The sequence below is a fragment of the Drosophila novamexicana genome, unplaced genomic scaffold, assembly GCF_003285875.2.
Source record: "Drosophila novamexicana strain 15010-1031.04,08,12 unplaced genomic scaffold, DnovRS2.1 tig00000387-arrow-pilon, whole genome shotgun sequence".
NCBI classification, from domain to species: Eukaryota; Metazoa; Arthropoda; class Insecta; order Diptera; family Drosophilidae; genus Drosophila; species Drosophila novamexicana.
Window position 1 is genome coordinate 4,335,759 of NW_020824800.1, and position 23,482 is coordinate 4,359,240.

At 37.4% G+C, this 23,482-nt stretch overlaps 1 long non-coding RNA gene across 3 annotated transcripts in view; it reads right to left on the bottom strand.

Annotated features, from left to right (window-relative positions):
• LOC115760279 overlaps nt 1–23,482 on the bottom strand; it is a 96,653-nt gene that overhangs the window by 40,768 nt on the left and 32,403 nt on the right. For all 3 annotated transcript variants that reach the window (XR_004017590.1, XR_004017588.1, XR_004017589.1), the window contains one exon: nt 7,729–7,780. This is a non-coding gene — a long non-coding RNA (uncharacterized LOC115760279). The remainder of the gene's footprint in view (nt 1–7,728; nt 7,781–23,482) is intronic.

Here is a 23,482-nt window from a genome sequence, read left to right on the forward strand (position 1 = left end):
TTCGGCGACGCATTAATGTGGCCTGGGTCAATGGCTTAACTGGGGCCTCGTGTGCCCGAAAAGCCTTTAGATGCGAAGGACATTCGCCTTTTGAGTGTGCTGCGTGCGATCATCAGCTGTTTTTGCATCTCATTACGCATGTTCCGGTTTGGTGTTTTTCATGTCCTGCCAACATTCAGGACTCGTGAGTGCCGTCGTTTGGTACGTTTTTCTCCTGGTATCCACTGTAGGCCTCTATGAATTTTGACCATAAGGCACGCGGTGAATGCCAAGAGCGAACGAAACTCTACAATTAACAAAAATAACAAACGACCAGACAAAAAGTGTCCTTAAGTGCAAAATCAATTCAAATTGAGAATTGTTAAAGAAAACTCTTGGAAAGTTATGCATGTGAGTTGTGAAGAATTTGCTTAACAAACTGCCAGGATTTATGTTCACGTTAGGATATCTACAATATCTGAACTAAAGCGAAAATTATTGGGTAAGTAAACCTGTTAAGCGATAAACTTTAAAATGTGAAGAGCGAAGGGTACATTTTACAAACAATTCGCAACGTTCTTAAAAAATCTCAAAATACTAAGAAATTCTTCAAAAAGAAATCAAAATTTAAATAGTTTAGGCCGTAGAGCTGATATATTTTTAAGAAGAAGAAGCAAAAAAATACTGAGAAAAATAAAAAGCATTATTCTAGAGAGAGTGTGAAAGAGCGAAAGAGAGAGAAAGAGGGTGAAAGAGCGACAGAGAGAGACAGAGAGAGAGAGTTACTTGGATGTTTAATAGACAGATCCGAGGTACTGAAGTATGGACGGCCGTTAGTTCTGGCCGTAGAATCTATTTTAACCGAATTTCTAGGCACATGTACCAAAAACTACAATAACGATGGGTCAACACGCTGCAAGAGTTAAGGTGCTTGACAGGGAGAAGCATCTAATAAATATTTGACCCTCATAAAAACTTATGCGCTACAGAAATGTTAAAAGATTTCTCTGCGTCTCACTGAAAAGATTCTTAGGCCAAAAATAATACCAAAGAATATATAAAGTGGGTTCGCCAAAGCTAAATGTCTACAAATTGTTACCTTTCGGTTAGATATTCCTTAATCTCATACAATATACATACATACCCCAAGATACGAACTCGGACTCTGTTGTCCGAATAACCGCGTAGGTAAAAATTGCCAGCTCTTAAGGATTTATGGCTCTTAAATAAAAATTATGCATTCCACGTTTCTAAAGTGCAACTTTTGCATATTAAAATCTCGTTCATGCGACAGCCGCTAAGCTTATTAAATCAGCCAGGGAAGACAATTTTTTTACTATCTAAAATATGCCAATAAGCTGTAAAAAGCTGGGGAGGAGAGAGACGAAGATTAAAATTTCTTTAGCGGAAATTAATTTAACGTCAGCTACATGGAAAGCCCTTGCACAAATATGCATTAGCCGGGGCTTAGTGCAGCTGCCGAGGACGACAGCCACGAAGGACATAGCGCAGCAGCATAAGATGGCGGATAAGGATGTGCGCTAGGCCAACGGAAGCGGAAATGCGCCACCTCACAAGCAGGCAGACAAGTTGACAAAGGCAAATTTTATACTCGTTATCACAAAATGAAGACAGCACGAAGTGACTCAGTGGAAAATTGCACGAAACGCATTTGACATCAAAGTGCAGTTTGAAAAGCGTAAGAAAACCACCAAAGAAAAGAAGGCAAGAGAGAAGAATAGTAAAATGCAAAGGTATTTGCACAGAATTTAATATACCAAGTATTCTAACAAGGCTGCCAGGCAGAAATCGCTCCTAAAATCTCAAAGTCCCAGAGCCAACAAAATCCCAGAAAATATGCAGCTAAAATAAAGTAGAGAGAGTTGTACACATAAAATAATTGAGTGTTGACTGGAATATACCCTGCACTGGAATATTAATATTAAATTTTCTTAATTAAAATAAATTTGAATCAAGTTCTTAAGCCAAGAGCTAACCATATTTAAGTGTTACCAAACCATCAGAAATATTATTTAATCTAAAATATTCACAATTTTTTTATAACATATAATTCATTATCAACAAATATTTTATATTTCATTATCATCATTAAAATAATATAAATTTCATTATTATCATTCTCAGTATTGGGTGTGCACATTAATTTAGGGAAAATTCCATTATCTAACAGCTATATTTATATTATTTGAGCTTCTCATATATTCATAATTTAAAACTAAAAACAATAATATTCTGATCGGTCGGTTAAAATAACCTGTTAATGAAATATATCAAACTAATTTATATCATCGTTCTAAGTAATGGGTTATTAAACCTAATTTTATATCTTTTTAATTTCATGATTTATGCAGCCCAAATCAGAAAAACTATAAGAAAAACCAACCTTTACTTTAAACAGGTATAAGTTATATTTATAGAAAGTACATTTTCCAGCCACCTCTATTAAGGGCCATCCAGAACTTTGTAACTTTTTAAAATGTAATCTAACTTTCGAAGTTATTAATATATCATCTGCTTAAAAAAATCTTCGGGTACAAATTATCAATCAAATTAAAAAGGTGATAGAAATGCTAAAAATTACATCGATTTGAAGCTGAAACCCAAATTTACTGTCCTATTAAGGAAGTATTTCACCTGTTTGAACTTCTCACCAGGCAAAAGTAATCAATCTAATATGTAAAGTCCTGGAAATTCTGAAAATCACATCGATTGTATGGATTAAATACAGGAACTTTATTTTACTATTGTACATAAAACTTCTAAATCTTAAATAAAGACTAACACGTGTAACAACTGCTTGTAGCATGTTTGCAGGGTATATAAAATGTAAAATAGAATGTTCATGCACTTTGTTAGAAGTGCTGGGATTTCGTTGCGACACATGAGCCGAGAGGCGCGCTAAAATGTGGGAGTGCCCGGAGGGCAGCTTTAGTTTAGCCCAACACTACATGCACATAGATGTACATAGATAAAGATGTGTGTGTGCGCGCACCCATGCAATTTGTTCACTTCTGTATCGTTTTTTTTTGCGCTTTTCTACGCGCTTCTCACAGCGCCCAGGGCAGGGGTCCGCTTTGGCATGCAAATTTGTTTGCATGAAAATGAAGGCAGTTGCGCGAGCAGAGCAGACCACAGCACCCCGCACCTTGCCCGACCAGCTCACACACACACACACACACTCATATCTTTATCTACACACACATGTAAGCACACATGGGACATTGGGGCGTATGCGTTTCATTTCGCATATGCATAAAATATACCGCGTGGGGCTTTGGGTTTTCTTTTCTTGTTTTTTTTTTTTTCTTGAAGCGCCTCAAGGCGCAGTCACAGGCATTGCTCGTTACACACACACACACCCGGACACACACAGGGTGACTCGGTTTGGATTTTGGCAGCAATAAACGCAAAACTTAATAACAGTTCAATGCAGATTACTGGGCAAATCCTTGTGGGCATGCGATGAGCGAAGCAATTGTCACAATGTTTGCCTTCTTCTTATGCAAATTTCTTTCCCAGCTCTCTCTCTCTCTCTCTCTCTCTTGCTGAAGTACTTGTGGCTGTCACATCCTTTGCATATTTATGTGTATCTATGCGGGTGTGTGTTTGTGTAATTGTGTGAGTGTGTGCGTGCGTGTGGTTACTGTCAGGCAGCAACAACATTTTGATTGGCATTTGCATAAGCAGTTCAATGCAATTGCATGCGGTTTGGGCTGCCTTTCAGCATACTTTTTCAGCGCTTTGGTTGAGACCAAGCCCCAAGCCCCGAAGTGGGGGGTCAAGCATATGTGCAGCTGTGTTTGCCTAGCTATATGTGCATATATATATATATGTATATATATAGATGTATGCACAGAATATGGCTATATTCAGGCACATGCTGCCGTTTATATAGCTATTGCCGTTTATGAATGTGGCCGCTATCCTGGCGAGGTCATTCGATTTGCTCATGCATGAAAATATTCGCATTGCACTCATAAAAGCGGAAATTGAAAATATATAAATCTTACACAAACACACACACAAACACGCGCGCACGCACACACATTCAGCTGGCAATAGGATATTGCATTTTGAGCGGCTGCCAGTTGCAGGACATCAAAGTGCGGCCATTGTAGCATACTGCCTGCAAAAAGTATGCATCTCTGCTTTTATATGCTTCTAATTATTCGCCTGATAGAGTTGAGCATGATTAAATATGATAATCATCATACTCAAGGATGCTTATATTGCAATAAATAATTAGTTTTAAACGCATAATTGATTTCCTCATATTGTGAGCTTAATTAATTGTCTAGCAAAATACGTTTTCGAGAACAATTATCAAATATAATTTGTGTTCGGATAAGGTATTTGCCCTTGAAATTATTTGAATTTGATTATAAGTGAACAAAGATTTACATGTGTATATAGAGATTAAGGTAGGTATAAGAATAAATAAATGCATATAAAAATATTAGAGCATAACTTTCACTTGCTTATCTATATCAAACATTCCTTTCAAGGGCTGACAGAATAGTGTAACACGGACTTTGCCTTTAGCATATTTGAATTAAAATGTCATATTTCTTTTTAAAAATATTCGTGCTCACACTCCTATCATATTATACATATTATATCGGTTCTTCTTTGGGCTAAATGTTTTACTGACATGACATTCTTAAATAGGATTGGTTTTTTACATATGTATGAATGAGGTGATTATTATATTTCATTTCACAGAAAGGAATGTAAAATCGGATTTATTTTTTACTTATTCTATTGAGAGGCTTTTTTAGTTTTTAATAAAAATATTCGCACTGCCTCATTATCAAGTGCTTGCTCTCTCGAGAGAGTATTAATTTTCTAATTCCGCTTTGTGTGACATTCGTAAATGTTTTACTATTTACTATTATTAGCGGAAAGCAAACAGAAACAAAAGAAGATCATATTATCTATTCTATATATAAGAAGTAATTATGTGAATATGTAAGAATTGCTATATGAATCATGTCAAAAAGCTGCTTGGCTGTTGACTTATCCTCGAAGATAAGATTAAGGAACATAAAAAGGAATTGAAGAGCAAATTTATGCTCAATTTAATGTACTAAACGGCAAACTCTGCAGAACCAAGTGCGTACGCAATCTATTTGAGTGATAAGAGGGAGATGGTGAAAAGGCCAAGCTAGGCAAAAGAAGACTTAGATAGCATTAAGCATATACACGGACATAAATCCCCGAGTGTTCAGCTAAATGTGCCCGAAAGTGATGAACATGAACAAGCGGCAAGCAGAGAGTTTTCCCCATTTTCCGTTTTCGCTGTAATAAATCTGTGCATGCAATGAAATGTAACACGAGATATTGAATTCGATGCTGTATAAAGGCGATGGGGCACGGGCCACGGGGCATGGTGCACGGTGTCGGGGTTAGGCCAAACCAGGCCACTGTTTGGTGTGTAATAAGGAAAAGTGGCAGCAAATGCGGAAGAATAATGCGACAGCACGAACAACAGACGGCCTGCCAGGCAGCTGGGTGGCGGTGAGGAGGGCTGCCACAGATGCCGAGGGGCGGCTGCATTACAATGGCAAAAAATGTAGGCTGGCAGAGAAACAGAGCTAGAAAGAGAGAGAGAGAGAGAGCGAGAGAGATAAATGTACTGAGAGGGTGGCGAGCGCAGGACAAGAGGACATACATACAATTGAGACAATGCAACGCCCGCAACACGGAACAAGAACAATTGCAATGCGGCAACTAATATTTTATGCGTAAGAGCAACACAGATATGGCCACAACAGCGAGGGTCGCTCAAAAAGTTCTAAAAATATTGGAAGTGGAAAACCGAACATACAAAAAATATTAAAAGCGAGGCTCATGAATGAAGTCAAGTAAAGCGCTAAGAGATGTAGAAAGAAGAAATGTTATAGGGTGTGATCTGATCAGAGTCTTTAGTTAGCTAAAGTTACCTGCCAGGGCTGCCATACTAATCAAGCTATTAATGACTATGAAAAATAATAATAGGACTTTGACGGATATCAATTATTATATGATAAAATACATATTTAGAGTTTTTTACAGCTAAATATGACAAGCGTGTAAGAAAATATAATTCTACAGAGTTACCACAATTCTAAAGTATTCCTTGTATTCCTAGAGTTACCCAAATAGGCTAGGCGCATTCTACAGGTTTTCCACAAGTATGAATGAACAGTCCCCAGAGAAAAATAACGTTACAAGTCTATCACAGCATGAAATGATAAATGATAAGACGACAAGAAAAAACTAGTTCCTGTTTGAACATAAAAAAGCGTTCCTAGAGGAAATTAATTTGATTTTCCAAAAGGACTTCAGTTTGAAGTCACAGAAATTTAGTTTTATATTGTACAGAGTTGCCACAGTTTAAGAAACTGAGTGCCCAGCTGCAATTAATTTAATTAAGCAAAAGTAACACACACTAAAAATAAAATTCAAATTCAATTCAAAGTTATAAAAGAATCTAACTTAGTAAAGTGATATGAAATGGAACGGCAAGAGAGACAGAGAGGGAAGATCTTGTGATCGACAATCGATAGGTTTTATGTCGTATCTGAAACTTATATTGCTTCTGAAAAACCTCACCAACACGAGCACAAGACACGCACAAGCCTCGTTTAAATAGTTTCACACAGACACTGAGCCAGTGTAAAATACCGCAAATGGATGTGTCAGGGTATTTAAGCAACGTCACGAGCTAGTTGCTTGGTTTTTCCTTCGTCTTCTTCTTCTACTTCAGCTTCTTCTTGATGCTGTTACAGTTTTTTCTTAACATGCTTGTGCAATTTTCCATTAAGGGAATTAGTTGCATAACAACAAAAACAACAAAATGAAGTAGACCAAAGACAGCGACCAAATGGCACAGCACGAACGTACATAGACTTATAAGTAAGACTGTTAGTAAGTATATGCACAAGGAGTATGTGCTGATTTATAGAAGGTGACAGATGTGGACACCGAATGATAACAAGCTTTGCCCAAGCTGCTTCTTCTATTCTTCTTCTATCTGCTCATTCCCATCTGTCCCAGTCCCCGGACGCAAAATATAGCGAAAATTTCTATCAAATGTTGGGTTCTGGAAAAATGGCGTTCTGTTTGTTGTTGCCGGAGATTTTCTCGACGCCTTTTCCCGTCGAGCATTGCAATTGCCCCGTCTGTCGGCTGCTGTTGTAACAGCTGCAACTGATGTGCATGAAAAGTGGTTTTCGGAGCGCACAAAATGCTTCGAAAATGGTGGCAACGCCAACATCCCCGCTTCCAAAAAAAATGAGAAGGGCATGGAAAATTCGTCGCTGCGCTATAAATTAAAGTGTTGTCAGCGTCTCCATACCACATGTGGCATGTGGGCAAAAGTTCACACTAAATTTATTATATACATATACTTACATATATTTTTTAAGAAAGCAAAAATAATACTGACGCGACTTAAAGTTTGGCCAAATGCACATACATTTTCTGGAATAAAGCATGTTAAAGGCATATATATTTTAAGAAATCAAGTAAGGAGTGCATATTTTTAAATAATTGTTAATATCCTTTGATTCTGACTATCGGACTACTTTAGCTGCGGAAATATCATAAATAATAAATGATGTAAAATATAAATGATCGTAATGCTCAGTATAATAATAAATATTGGTAGCCAATTGTTGATTTTGCAACGTGAATTTGTTAGAGACAAGTTAACGATATCATAACATAGAAGAAAAATGTGCTTACCAAGGTATTTATTTGTTGTCACTCTCTGTTCCTTTTTATTCGAATCTGAAATCTGAAATAAGCAGATTTGGGTTATTTCAATTCATGTGATATATGTCAGCTAAAAGTATTTAAATTTTCGACAAGGGCAAGTGTTTCTTTCTTTCAAATAAACATTCGAAGCTCTTGTCAGATCCAAAGTTTATTTTCCTAACCTCCATTTTTTTTATTTCACAAAGTTAAAGCTTTTAAGATGAAATAAATTTTGTAACCAAGTGAAGTTTTAATTGTATTATTGTTTTCAAAACTAAGCTCGTAACGATTTGTGCGCATATTTTCCAATCAATTTGACGGGCTGAAGAAAGTATTGCAAAATTACATTGGCAAAGTTTTCGCAGCATGCCAAAGGCAGCAAACAAACAAAATGCAACTGTTGTGTGAAAATGAAAACTAACAAAAGGGCAAAGCAAAAACAACAACAACAACAAGGACTGTGGAAAAAGTTTTTTCTCAAAAGCATTTGGTGGAAATTCAACAATTTCAATTATATTAATTGCCTTTCCAAAACACGTTGCAAAAAAAGGTATGTAGATGCAACAAGCGAGAAACACTGCAAACAAAATACAAAATAAATGCAAATTTTACGTTTTTCAGTTTTTTAACTCTTTAACTTCAATGTTCATGTTAAAATACACAAAGAAAAAATGAAATTAGCTCAATTAAATTTCGATGCGACCTAATGAGCCCGATAGCGCATTACGAACGCCTTTTGGTGAGAGCTTTTTTCTTTCATTTTGTTGTTCTTGTTGTTGTACGCCATTAATGTGGGGGCAATGGCATGGGGCATGCCACACCAATAATAGCAAAAAGGCAAAATGGAAGCGAAACGAAACGAAACGTAACGAAAAAGCAAATGAAAGCGTAGCCCGCAAAAATTGCCAACGTTGCAGTTCAGGTCTTTCTTTTTGGAGCCAAGCCCAGAGCCCGGCCCCACACCGGCCATGGCCACGGCCCAGACCCGGACACGGATTCGGTTTTGTATCCCGGGCAGCCATGTTGATTTCATTTCATTTAGCAGCGAGTCGAAAATTTGCAGTTGTCGTTTTTGCTGTTGTTGCTGTTATATGTGAAATTTTCATTTTGTCTTTGTCCCTTTGTGTCTGTCTCTGTGTGTGTGTGTATGTGTGTGTGTGTCTGTGCTCTGTTGCCTGGCCACGCCAACGCGAAAACATTTCGCGCGATGGCTGCCATCGCGTTGGCGTTTTCCAATGGCGTCTGGCTGGCTATTAGTATAACAACCCAACAACAATGGCTGGCGAAAGAAGAAGCAGCAGTTAAAAAACAAAGCACACAAGTGCCTCTTAAATATACCCTATAAATACAAAAAATACTCATATATAGAATCAAAAACTAGTTCATTTTACATTCAATTGTAGTCACTCACATGGTAAACTTAACATAAAGTTAACTTTTATTTATATTTTATATCCCATGCCAATGAGAAGTTGCTCGACCAGCCAATACAAATCAATAACTAACCAAAGATACTTAGTTTAGCTCAACATGCCTATTATCATCTATTAAATATTAAATTTACATGTTACATTTAACATGCGAAATAAAACATAGCTACAAAGCATGTTAAAGTGGTTGCTTGCTTTTACTTTAACTTTGCATTTTTCCAGGCCTTGCAACATAAAAGAAGCCCTCAAGGACTTAACAAAAATAAACCTAGATACTCATGCTCATGACAAACTTCATGTTAAAGTTATAATGTCCTTATCAATAAAAGCGCAACGTAGCACGTAGTAGGCACGTTGCCAACGTGTTGGAGGGGTTGGCCTATACCTGGTCAAAAGGTGGATAGATAGATGGATGTCGTACGCTTGGGAAAACGTGCAGTGAACTGTAGGCAAGACAACAAACAGCAGTTGGCCAAGTTTCGATGCTGTTGTTGTTGTTGTTGCTGTTCCTTAACGACAAATCGAAAATAACAACAGGCCAACAGGCAAACATCAAATATGGCGACGGCACTCAACAGCGCCACACACAAGGGAGAGCTCCGGTTGCGGGTCCGGGCTCCGGTCTCCAGCTACGGCAACGACAACGACCCCGTCTCCGTCTCCGCCACCGTTGCCGGCTCCCCAAACGCATAAAGTGCCCAAAACAGCAGCAGCAACAGCAGCACTCAGAGGACTCACAAGCTCCCAAACTCTGATGTTTGGTAGCAAAAGACCGGCAAAAAGCAGCAACCGGTAAAATCGAATGTTCACTTTGCACACACACACACACACACACACATACATACACACACACAGAGGCGTGTATTCTCTCTTTGGCAGATTGACTCCCACGCTTTTGCACACACACATACGTGCAGAATGTTTGAAATTTTGCACACATTTACAATAATTGTAAATGTGTTGAAAATCGTTTGCACAACTGTGAGCAACCGAACAGACATGTGTGGGTGACAGTGTGTGTGTATGTGTGTATCTCAGTGCTTGCTCATTTGTTAAGGGGAAATGTGCTTTGTCTGTCTCCGTCCGTATATTTGTGTGTGTTAGTGTGTGCGTGGGTCCTGGTGCTGAGCGCAGCCATGTTTTTTTTCAGCGAGCTACAAGGCGCAAGCGCCATCGCGTACACTCAACAAAATTGAGTAGTAAGACATGTAAAAATATGGTGAACATGCAACATGTGATCTGTCTAATAATATACAAATAGCTGTTTTAAGAAACCCAGCTAAAATTATCATTATCATTATCATTATCATTATCATTATCATTATCATTATCATTATCATTATCATTATCATTATCATTATCATTATCATTATCATTATCATTATCATTATCATTATCATTATCATTATCATTATCATTATCATTATCATTATCATTATCATTATCATTATCATTATCATTATCATTATCATCATTATCTTTATCGTTATCATTGTCATTGCCATTGTCATTGTCATTGTCATTGTCATTGTCATTGTCATTGTCATTGTCATTGTCATTGTCATTGTCATTGTCATTGTCATTGTCATTGTCATTGTCATTGTCATTGTCATTGTCATTGTCATTGTCATTGTCATTGTCATTGTCATTGTCATTGTCATTGTCATTGTCATTGTCATTGTCATTGTCATTGTCATTGTCATTGTCATTGTCATTGTCATTGTCATTGTCATTGTCATTGTCATTCATTGTCATTGTCATTGTCATTGTCACTGTCACTGTCATTGTCATTGTCATTGTCATTGTCATTGTCATTGTCATTGTCATTGTCATTGTCATTGTCATTGTCATTTTCATTTTCATTATCATTGTCATTGTCATTGTCATTGTCATTGTCATTGTCATTGTCATTGTCATTGTCATTGTCATTGTCATTGTCATTGTCATTGTCATTGTCATTGTCATTGTCATTGTCATTGTCATTGTCATTGTCATTGTCATTGTCATTGTCATTGTCATTGTCATTGTCATTTGCATTGTCATCGTCATTGTCCTTATCAGTATCATTATCAGTATTATTATCATTTTCAATATTATTACTATTATTATTATTTATTACTATTATTTTTATTTATTATTACTATTAATACTTTTATTATTATCATTATCATTATCGATATACATCGATAGCTTGACACAAGCCTGGGATCCAAGACCACATATCCTCGATGCTCAGTTGACCAACTCATCTTATAACTAATTTTTCGTCATTTTATAGTTAAAGTCTTACCGACTGTTATTCACCAAGTTTAATCTTTTTTTCGCCCCCAATTTAAATGGAGAACCAATCGAAATATTAAAAGGCCACGAGTGCATACTATGCCATGCTGCACCCGATTAATGCTAAGTGCTGCAGTGCCTTTATGCATTTCAAATGCAGTCATTACTGCTAACCGCATTAGTGAGCCGAACTTTCTTCCACACACACATTGCCGCCTCTTACTCTACAGAGCTGCATGTAACACGTACTAAAGTCAGGGCAGGTTGCAAACAAGCATGACAAACAAAATCCAAGCATGAAGCCACTTGAGATTCGCTGCCAGGGAGCTCAAGGGAGTTCTGCAGCACTGAGGAGCTGCTGGCCTTGTGGCTGCCACCTGGCAACGCATCTGTGCAACGAACAGTGCTTGGCAACGGCTTTTATAGTCGGGCCACAAGCTCTTTAGCGTTGGCTTTTGGCTGCGCACAACATGGCGTATAAGCAACGGAGACGAACACGAATAGATATGACACACACACACTTGAACAAATGCGTGGCGCTCTCCCAGATATTGCCATAGCAACCTTGACTACCTGTGCTCATGCCCCGCTAGCTTAACCTCGTACTGACAATGGCGAGGGCAGCTGCCACGTCAACGGCGTCGCTGGCGGTCGGCAGCTGCCACCTTGAGTCCATGCCCCTAACCGCCGCAGCTACATGTTGCGGCCATTTTTCGTTTTGCCTGACTGAAGCCGGCTTCGGCTTTCGGCATTGGGCATTCGGCTTCGGCTGCCTTTGTACAGTTTTCTGGCGCAGACTTTTGGTTTTAATGGATCGATGACTCTTTGCAGCAACATCAGGCCAGGCTTCAGCCTGTGGCTCCTGCACCAACTTTTTTACCACAGCGGCCACATTTTCAGGCACTTTTTGGCACCCTTTCCCCTGAGTTTTCCCTCCCGACCATCAAAAAAAAAAAATAAACTTTTCCTGTGTGGCGAGCAAAGTTTTCCTTTTCTGGCATGTGCCATGTAAAAATGTTTTCATATGTGGTCGCTGCATGTACATAGATACATGACATCGCTATACATACATATACATATTTATGCCTACATGTATAAGGCTATGTGGCTGTGCACATACAAGTGTGGCCTTTGTATGTGCCTTTTACCGTGTGCCGATGGGCACAGGTGAGATGACAAGGCGTGTGCTGATTAGATTTTAGGCTTGGCTGAAACCAAGATGCGGCCAGGTAACGGTTTTTCGCCATCTAAGCTTGACGCATTTCTAGGTTAGCTGGTTATCCCTTTTGGAGCTTAAAGTGCTAATACAAGAAAACTTGAGATAGTCGGTTGCAATATTATTTGTGCTAAAGAGATCAAAAACAAAGTGGGCGGCTCTAGACAGGGACATGGTTTGAATTTAATTCGTTTTACTTGGGTTCTGCTCACATGCTTACAAGTTTATTCAGACCTTGCTCTTAGTTATTCAAGGCATGCTTCTACAATTTTATATTGGAATTCATGCCTGTGAAATGATTATATATTACAGAATCTAGAGTATGTATTGCACTTGAATTACGACCAAACGTTTATTTTGCTATATTTTTATTTTTTTTTTATTTTAATTATTTAAGAATATATATTCAGATTCTGAATAATCTGTATTTTAGATATAGAGATTTTTTGCTGACAAGTTTATCTATTTTAAAATTCTTTCTAAGACCAAAACTTGTACAGTTAAATGTTGTTTATCCAATTTTTAAAATTAATTTGTATATTAAATTTTCACATGTATCTCACAGATTGGTGATTAACGCACAGTTGAAATATTCAACAGAAGACGGGATTTCAGGAAATTCCACCCGCATGTGTGGAAAAATTGCGAAAAAACGTTTCAATGAAACCTTTTTGTTTACCATCCTTTTGGTTTAAAACTCATTTGCACAGATCTTTGAGGGCATTTATATCAAACGTGCCACGGACCAGGCCTGGTTATACCCGCTAGTAGACATATAGTATATTATTGAAATTTTTTTGTCAATTTTGATTTAAAAAGCAGGAATACCAAGCTGTTATTCGATTGAAAGCAATATTCAAAGCAAATTGCGAGCTCAAATTCCATGGTGATTATCCCTCTGCATTTTATATAGAAATACATGTGCATATACAGACACGCACACACACACACACACACACACACACAATTTTCACTTGAATAAATGCAAATAAAATATACTTCTGAATGGAAATTGATTTATTTACGGTTTGCTAGCCAACAGAAAAACAGGCACACAAATAAATAAATAAATAAATAGTAGAGATACAAAAGTATCTTCAGCTGCTGTTCAGCTCTAGAAAAGTTCGCATTGGTTGCCTAGATACGCACTCGTAGATAACTGGCTGCCACCCTACCTCAATTGCAAATGACAAACAGAGCAGGTTCCATGCAAAATGCACATAGGCAGCTTATAGTGGGCTGCCTTTATTGCAAAAATATTTATTTTGCAAGTATTTTCGTATAAACATATTTGTTGTGCTGTTTGATCTACACAAAAAGAATTTTTAATATGTGCAAATAAAATGAGTTACGACCAATAGCAGATGGTTGTCATAAATGAAGGATTTAAACTGCCAGACAGAACGGATGAATTTAATATTTTGTAGTCAAAAACAAATAAATCATAAATATCATACAAATACAAAACAGAAAAAATCCATAAGATAAATAAATAGCTCTTAACTAAATACAAAGCCAAATACAAATATATTACAAGCAAATCATGATGAAAAATCGATTTTAGATAAACATAATCGAAAAAATTGTCAGTTATGTTTTTTTTTTATTTTAAGTCTTTCATCTATTGAATAAAAATGTTGTAGAGAAATTTTAAAGCTGTCTTTTGAAAGAATCAACTATCTGATGAACTAATAATATTTATTCCTATCGATATCAGTAAAAGAAATTATCGAATGCAATTACAATCGATAATCGATCTGCATTACTAAACACTGAAAATTGGTTGGAAGAAGTTGTTTAAAGTACTTTTAACTACTTAAAGGATAAACTACTTTTAAAGGATATTTATTGAAAATATCAAGCAATTTTTAAGAACTTGAGCATGTTTTTTTGAATGTGCATTCAAAGTCAAGCAATTCCAGTTAAGTTTCTCGCTGTTCACTGCAATCCCAATCAAGTTACTTTTATCGATTGACAGCATTTAGAGTTTATATTTTGGCATATGCCAAAAGCGTTTTTGCCCATTACTGAATATGTCAAAATACATTTTTGGCAAACTGTGCTGGCAAAAATAGTAGGCGCCTACATGAGCCGTGTCTAACCGGTGAGAGCTTTAACCAAAGCCCGAAGCGCTGCGGCAACTTTTTGAAATGCATACACACACATACAGAGATACACACACACACATACAAGTACACAAAGAAGGCAGAAACTAAAAACGCCAATTGACGGCAAAATTTCAATTTGTCTAACGAGTTGGCGGGCAAAGTTTTTACACATACGCTTTAGCCCACATGAAAGCAGCTGGCATAGCTACAATCAAAGCCATCAAATGCATAAAGGCTTAGTGGCAACTTTGGCAATAAGGCACGCCCACAGACAGCCCCCCCCCCCCCCCCCCTACACACATCCACACATACGCACACACACCAGTATTTATTCCAGCCCTTTTTGCGTTTCACTAATGGAAAATAATTTTCAAGCACTTCATTTTGTGCGCTAACGATGTGGGTCTCAGCTATTAAAAAACTTTTAAAGCCTTCACATACTCATTTGCAGTATTGCATAATTTTCAAAAAACACAAAAAGAGGATCAGCGCGTTTGCTCGAGGGCCACATATAAATTGGCTTAATTCGCAGAAAATGGCAACATAGCTTGCAATGCGCTTGCAACCATTCCAAGCAATCATCATCGAAATCAACAATATCATCATCATCAACTGGCAGGCAGCATTCATGTCAACAACAACAACAACAATAGAAACAAATACTTATTGTGTATGTGGGAATGTCGAGAAAACTTTCGCAAATGAATAATCCACAATTGTGCGCAGCACAAATTGCAATTGTTGCTTGCAGTTGCCATTCAAGAAAGAAAATCTGCAGAGCCAAGCAGTAAAACGAGCCAAAACGAAGCTTTGATGCGCTTTCACATGTAATGCAGAAAAACAAATATTTTTAAGTATTATTTAAACAATACCTAATTAGTTAATTGTAGCAAAAAATGTGCTTGAAAGTTGCAGGAAAATATTCACCCACAGAGGTGAAAAATACTTGAAATATACAAATCACGTGCATGCGTGAAATTGTGTGAACCATACGACAAATCGCTCCAAACTTGTTTTAAGCGAGCTGCTTGATATTCCTTACTCAAAATACAGATATGTAATCAATTTATTCCACTTGTGCGAAAAATGAAATTAATTACAAATCATTACAACATCTTTGTAAATCCACATGCAAGCGTGGAAAATGAGTGAAAATAGTTATTTAAACTATCTGAAAGCATATCAAGCTTCTTGTCAAAGTAGCAATGCATTCACTTGAAGGAAAAAAAGTAAGAAACGTGAATGATATTGTTTTTAGCAACCGGTATGCTCAAGTGGAAAAAAGCATTGCGCATACGCCCGAGTGCACTTGGTAATAATAATTTGAGCTGCCTGACAAATAGACAGATAGACAGACCGACAGGTAACAAAGACAAACAAGCAAACCGTCAGCAAAGGATATCAGAAAACAAAAACAAAAACAAATCAAATCGAATCGAACCGAAACGGAAAGAACAGAAATTTACCAAAGTCAGAGACTCCGGATTTCATCAGCATTGACTGTGGGCGGACGTAAATCACCAATGGCTAAACAACTGATGGCCTGACATACACACGCACACTCGCACACACACGCATGCATTCATAAGCCGCTGTCCTGGCAACAGTAAGATAGAAGATATATGAACGCTACTGTTGAGTGACTGCTGTTAAGCCTGAGGCTTTATATAGTGTTGTCAAGGTGTGGTCGGACTCTGGTTTTGTGCAGCCCACGCAGCAGCAATCAATAAATAAATATAAATTCAATGCACTGCACAAAATTTTCATGCAATTTAATAAAAAGTTGTTTTTAGAATTTAATGCAGTTGACATCAGCATTTTAGCTTTTAAAACAGCTCTTTAACTTTCAGTTTTAGTTGGCATCAGATTCGAGGCATACTTAGTTCAGCGGCAACTAGAGAAAAACAAAAGTGCTGGTTCAAACCCCAGCTCTTTTATATGTATGTCGTAGCAAGTGCTTTTTTCCAAGTAAATTTATGCTAAATTTTAAATGTTTGTTTTTCGTTAGCACAACAAAATGAAGTTTAAACTATAAAACGTAATTTTTTACTGTGTAGTCATGCAAATCGACACGGTACAGTTGTGTTTGGCAGAGTTTCTCAATATGTGTGCGTGTGCGTGTGTGTGCATCATTTCTATTGAGCTTAAGCCTTTGTAATCGATTAAAGGCTGCCGCACTCGATATGTCTTTGGGCTTTGTTTGTCCTTCCCACTGCATTCAATAGTTAATGTATTTTATTTAATTAATCGCTCGTAGCTCTCTTTGTCTTTGCCACTGCCTGCAATCTGACTTTGCTGATAGCACATATATATATATATATATAGCAACTAGTTTATGGATTATTTTGACAGACAATGACATCCTGAAGGCTTGTGTGTATTGGCTTTATTGTGAACTGGCTCATTCAAGGGATTTACTCGGAATATCTGCCAATCGCTTTGTTTGCCAGCAAAATAGCAAGCAAATAATATGACATGGCCAAGGACCATTGCAAAGCACCATTGTCTCTCTTTCGACAAATATTTATGCTTCGATAATAGTAAATATCAATTCCAAGTCTTGACACTGTCAATATTGAACCGATTTAAATAAAGACTGTCTCATCTATGAAAGTCTATTTAAAAACTTTTCTTCATCTTTTCTATGCGATTTTCGAATAGGCAACTTTTTTGTAAGTTGAATTCTACAATTTTATGGCATTTTGGCAATTTTGATGACTTTCTTATTCGATGATCATTTTGATCATTTAGATTGAAACTGAAGCTCAAAACTATTCATAGCTTTTCTGCTGGGAAAATAAAGGTCCCTTCTCCCAATATATAACTATATGTAACTAGATTCTTATTAGATTATTTGTTGGTAGAAGAAGATATCGGGTTATCCCCAACTCGGGTACTCCCGACTAAAGCCTGCTAGTATTTTTTCTATCAAGTTTTTAAATGTCAGACTTCATAAAGTTATTTGCCATACATGGTGTACTAATGTATTTTTATATAGAAGCCTTTTTGATTTTAAATTGATTGAGCTATTAAACTTCAAGCTTAAAGTTTTTATTAACGATTTTTTAAAGTAGTTAACTTCTCGTAATTTTGAATATAAGTAAATGCAATGAGTCTGCAGACAGAAGGCAGCAATTGGTAAAATGTTTCTTTGTTTCGCGCAGTTGTGTTCTTTGGAACTTTTTCAATATAAAAGCCATTAAAATAAAAGCTGGCTGCAGTAGTTGTGGGTGTCGAGGCGAAACTTTATACGGCACACAAATGTTGCAATCGAAATCAGAAATCATAAAATTAAATGCTGCCCCGGAATACGGAAAGTGCGCCACAGGAAAAATACAATTTCCAATTTTATTACACTTTCCATTCTGTCAATTTGCGCAGTCTGCGGCAGCTGCGCGACCGTCGACGCCGACGTCGCTGTCGACGTCATTGCGGTGCGGCGCGCGAGTTATAGAGAGTGTGAGTCCTGAATATCATATCGTAAAATGAAAATGGAAATGAAATTAAATGCTGAACATTATTTATGACGCTGCGCATATCAAATGGCTGGCAGCGTGTAGCAGGACACGGTACCGCGCCGCCACCCCACGCGGCACTGCAGCCCCTTCGGGGCGCACCCTTTTGCCTGGCAGACGGAACGGGCTGGCAGCCTACCTTGCAGATGCACGGCTACAGATACGGCTACGTGCAAGGATTTTGTGGAATTTATTTTGTTCAGCATTTACATTCGACTCGGCATCGCACTTGGTATTTTTTCATTTTCGTTTTCATTTATGTTATATTTTTTTTTCACTATTATTTTGTATCTAATTTGCATATCGCTGTCGACATACTCGCTGCGCATCCTGACATGCGCCGCCGTTATCGCCGAGTGTGCCTTTGTTTGCCCGTTGTCCTGACAACCGCTGGCAAATTTGTTGCCCTCGCGCACACTGGCCGCAACCGCTGGCCGCGCATAGCTTGGACTACCCTGTAGAGCCGAACGACTGCCAACTGCTGGCTGTGCATCTGCATCGCTGCATCATGGTTGGCAACGTGACATTCCCATCACCCGTTCCCCTTGGGCGTAGCGCTCTGCTGCCGGCACGAGTTCGGACCAAGTTTTTTTTCGGCAACTTGAAGTGGAAAGTTAAGTCAACTTACCCCCGCATCAAGCGCACACAAAATGCCATTTCCGTTTCCGGCAACTTTTCCAAAGAACAAAAGAGCGGACCAAAAAAAAAATTGTACAGAAAATTGAAGAAAATTTCGTACAAAGCGCAGCGATAATACACTTTCATAGAGCACGACGTTCAATAAGTACAAATATAATAGATATTTTATAGTAGAAGAAGTGTCCATAGCACGTTTTCTAGTCTCTCTGCCAAAGTTCATGTTAATTTATTTGTTCATGTTAACTTTATACTACATGTTAACTTCATACAAAAGGGTTTCTTGTTGTATTAGCTCTTGTAATATTAAAGCTCTATCCACGTTGATGCATTGGCAATACAAAATTTACCGCCAGATCAGAAAATAGTTTAAAACTAAATTTTAATCGAAAATGTTTGTCTTGTTTAGTGTACAATATGTGCATTTTTTGGCAAGGTGGCAACTCTGAAAACCTTCTTGCAAATATTTAACAAGTAAATTGTAAAGGAAAAGCTAATATTTTAAAAATTATGCTTTTCAACTAGGAAGCATATTTAAAATCTAGCATATTTCGTATTTGAATTATGCACATATTTTAAGACAGATAACTTTATAAAAACGTTACAAAAATGATTAAAAATTCGTATTACCTTAGGCAAGTGCAACGAAAATAAGTAGAAGGCAACCTTCTTCTAGCCATGCATAAATTCCATTCAAATAATATTTGTGCTTGCTGTGGAGCTCATTAGTAGCTGGCAACAACAGGCGAACAAGGCACAACGAATAGCAACCGGAAACAGTCACACACACACTTCGCTGAGCATGACACACACACACACGCGCGCACACACACGAACACGCACACACATGTGCGACGCACAAGTTCTGGGTCTATGCTCTTCGTTTAAACGCACTTTAATCAAGCCCAAGTCCACCTCCTCCGCCCACACCTGCTTTATGGAAGCTGACTTATGACTCACAAAAAAGTTGCCAAGCGACATAAATTAAATTACAAGTTGCTGTGCGCGTTGGTGTGTGTGTGTGTGTGTGTGGGTCTGAGTCTGGGAGTTGATGTGTGTGTGAGCGTGGGTGTGCCTAGTATTCTTTACGCTGCCTCTTGTGGTTGACATTCATTTGTGCAAATTTATGTTAATTAGAATTGAATTTCGAAGCATGCAAAGTTGTCGCTGCTTCAAAACTTGAACAACGCCTCAATTGTTCTTGTTGTTTTTGCTGTTGTTGTTGTTGTTGTTGTTGTTGTTGTTGTTGCAATTGTTGTTGTTGAACCTACTTCGTCGTTTGATTCAATTTATTTGACGCTGTCAGAGCAAGGCACCAGCAGCAGCAGGAGCAGCAGCAGGAGCAGCTCTTCAGCCATTTCAGCAAAACTTGTTTGCTTCACATTATTTTGACGTTGACTTCGTGTCCTTTGCATCAGGTTTGGTTGAGCCGCAGTCGGAAAAAGTTGCCCTGAATTTTATGTTTTGTGGTTTTGGTAATGATTTGTGGAATTTCTTTATTAAAATTATAACTTTGCCAGCAACTCATTCTATGAATTTGCCACTTTTTGATAAAATACCATATTATTGTTGTCTTGGCATTTATGATCCATTAAGTTTTGTAATTTAACTTGAATATTGACCAAATGTTTCGGTTTGTTCAAAATATTAAGATTGATTTGCTTTAAGTTTGATATAATTAAATTTCTATTAGTTTACTTTTAAGCTGGCTTTGCCCAAGCAAAGTTTATTAAACGACATTCGATTTGAAATATTTCAAATTATTCAATTTTCACAAATTTTCTGAGCTTTCCCTCTTGTGCCACCTCAGACTATACAAGACATGCTCTGCCACGAAAAGTTTGAACTAGCGTACTGGTTCTACTTAGAAGCTCTAACGGCATTTTGACCTACATATGACTAAAGCACTTTCATTAATTTCACTTTCACCCATTATCCACACATGTGTGTGAAAAAGACACTTTAATATAACATTTTCAAGCCCTTTCAGATATTATTATGTTCTGTATTAAAAATATTCCCACATTCCTTGCCTTAAGTCTCGGGCTTATAGCGCTCCCTAGAGCTTTACTTAAAAATTTGCTGTCAGTATTTGTTTTAAGCTTAGCAACTAGTTAATTTTTTTGTATAATTCGCGATTTAAGGTTCTTGTGGGTAATCCTCTTAAATATGTGCAAATGTTTTTCAACAGAAGAAAAGTTCTCGCCAGGAGCTGGCATTCGCTAATGTGCGCACTTTCCCGTTTCTAATTTGCTGCATATTCTAAAATGTAAATGCAACATTTTTGCTATACATATATATGTACATATGTATGTACATATTTCTTGTTGCTGCACAAAGCATAATCACTGGGGCTGCTCTGCTGGCAGCTGATTTTGCTGCAAACAAACTGTGCAAAATAAATAAAATGAAGGAAAATGGGAAAACGCAGCTCGCTTGTGCGCATAATTTTCCTGAACGCCGGACCTGCAGGAAATGGCAGCTATTAGCATTTGACTGCTTCACTGATGATGTTAACGATGTCAGCAGCCGCTCCCCTGTCGCAGCCCGTCCTCATAGCGAAACTTTAACTCGTACACTTGTTCTGACTGCTGCAAAAAATGCAGATATATGTACATGTTTTATATGCACATACATTATTTGAGGTCCGAGCAGGACAAAGACATTGCTCGAGGACAGCCAACAGCATTTAGTATTGTGATTTTTATGCGCTCGACTGAACAATAAAATCAAACTCGGAAATCATATGACTGCTAACCGAACTACAAATATCCTTACCTAATTCATTTGATCACGATTGTGGGGAAATACTTTTCTTTAATTAGTTTAAATTAGTTATAAATAAAAACGAGTAAGAGATGCAAAAACTGGGAGACTTACCATAATTATTATTTGTCTTCCCTAAAAATACATTTTCTCTAATGTCTAAAATATTTTAGAGAAATTATTGGAATCAATAAGACTTTAAATATTGACTTTAAATATTGTAAAGTAGAAAACAAATTATTTTTTAAAATAAGAGTCCTCAATCACAGGCATCTGCCAGCTTTTCACATATGTGCGCTTGTATAGAGTAAAATACGGTTAAATTTAGAAACAGGAATCGGAAATGTTTTGAGAAATAAAATATATGAAATGCACATAAATTTCAAAAATTATTCTCAATGCAATCAAATTATTCGCTGTCCCAGCAAAACGTATACGACGTGACTTGGGAGAACCAATTCATAGCCCGGAGCAACACGAAAGCCAAAGATCTATCGAAGACCTTCACTTGGTGCACAATAATGATTAACACCCGAAAGGCGAATGGAAAATGTGCACGTAAGCGGATACAATCAAAATTCCATTTGGAAAAAAATAAAAGTACCCTGAGAAACGCACAATCAGTCATTAACATCGTGGCAAAAGAAAATCAAATGGAAACGGAGGCGGTCCGATAGACGACACCCCACATACCCTAACCCCTCCAACGCGGGCTGACGTCGATTCCATTCAATTTCGTTGTTGATGGGAAGCCACTGGTCACTGCCTCTGCTATTTTTGGGTGGTTGTTTGTCGCCGATTCCGGGCCCGGGTGGTGCGCGGCCAGTCTAATCAACATCAGCGTAACAATTTGTTATGAATTCAGCAGCTCAGCTCAGGCGGCTGCTGAGTACATGTCACTTGGATGCTGCACTGTTCTCTATTAATGGATGTTGTAGGCGTTGCACGCGTACCCAGGAGGCGTACCGGACATAAACCAGACGCATGTGGTTGTCATCTAGTCGACTAAGGTGTGTGGCATAGAGTCGGGACATTTAGTTTTTGGAAAATTGCAAATATTGACGAAATGATTACTGAAGTGCTCAAATTCTTTCGACATTCAAAAGTATCGATAGTCGAACAGTCCGCCAAATACTTTTTACGATACTATCGTTAAGCTTATTATTATGTCGTAATACTATACGATACTATCGCTTATTATTCTTGTGCATGTGAGAAAAAAAAGGTAGAATATTATATATTTTGTATAATTTTCCCTCACAACACCATTTTTAAATTATTTATATAGTAGCTACGTAAAATTTGTAAAGGTCGCCAAACCCAGCAATATTATTATTATAAACATCGAAAATAAAAGAGCCCAATCTATATAATATGAAATTTCGTACAGATAAGATCCGTAAAATTAAGCGTAAATGAAGTTTTTTTTGTTCAAAAGCAAAGAACAGAAAATATCTAAAAATGGGTTTATTAATTTTCATTTAATTTTTCATTTCCTTTTATTTTATTGAATATTTAAGTTAATACTTTTATATATATACGATATTTTTACGCAGTAAAACTTGAAATTTCCAAAGTAATCTCAAATGATCTAAATCAAAAGGGGCCAATAACCAAAAAAGATTCATCAGGAAAACGACTAGCAATAACAAAAAAATAAATAAATACGAACATTAATCAAAATAAACTAGAAATTGATTGCCTGCTATAGAACTGTGGCACACACCTAAGACCAGGCACTGAACTAATCTCTGCGTACGGCAACGCTGTGTTGAAAGCATTAGAAATAAG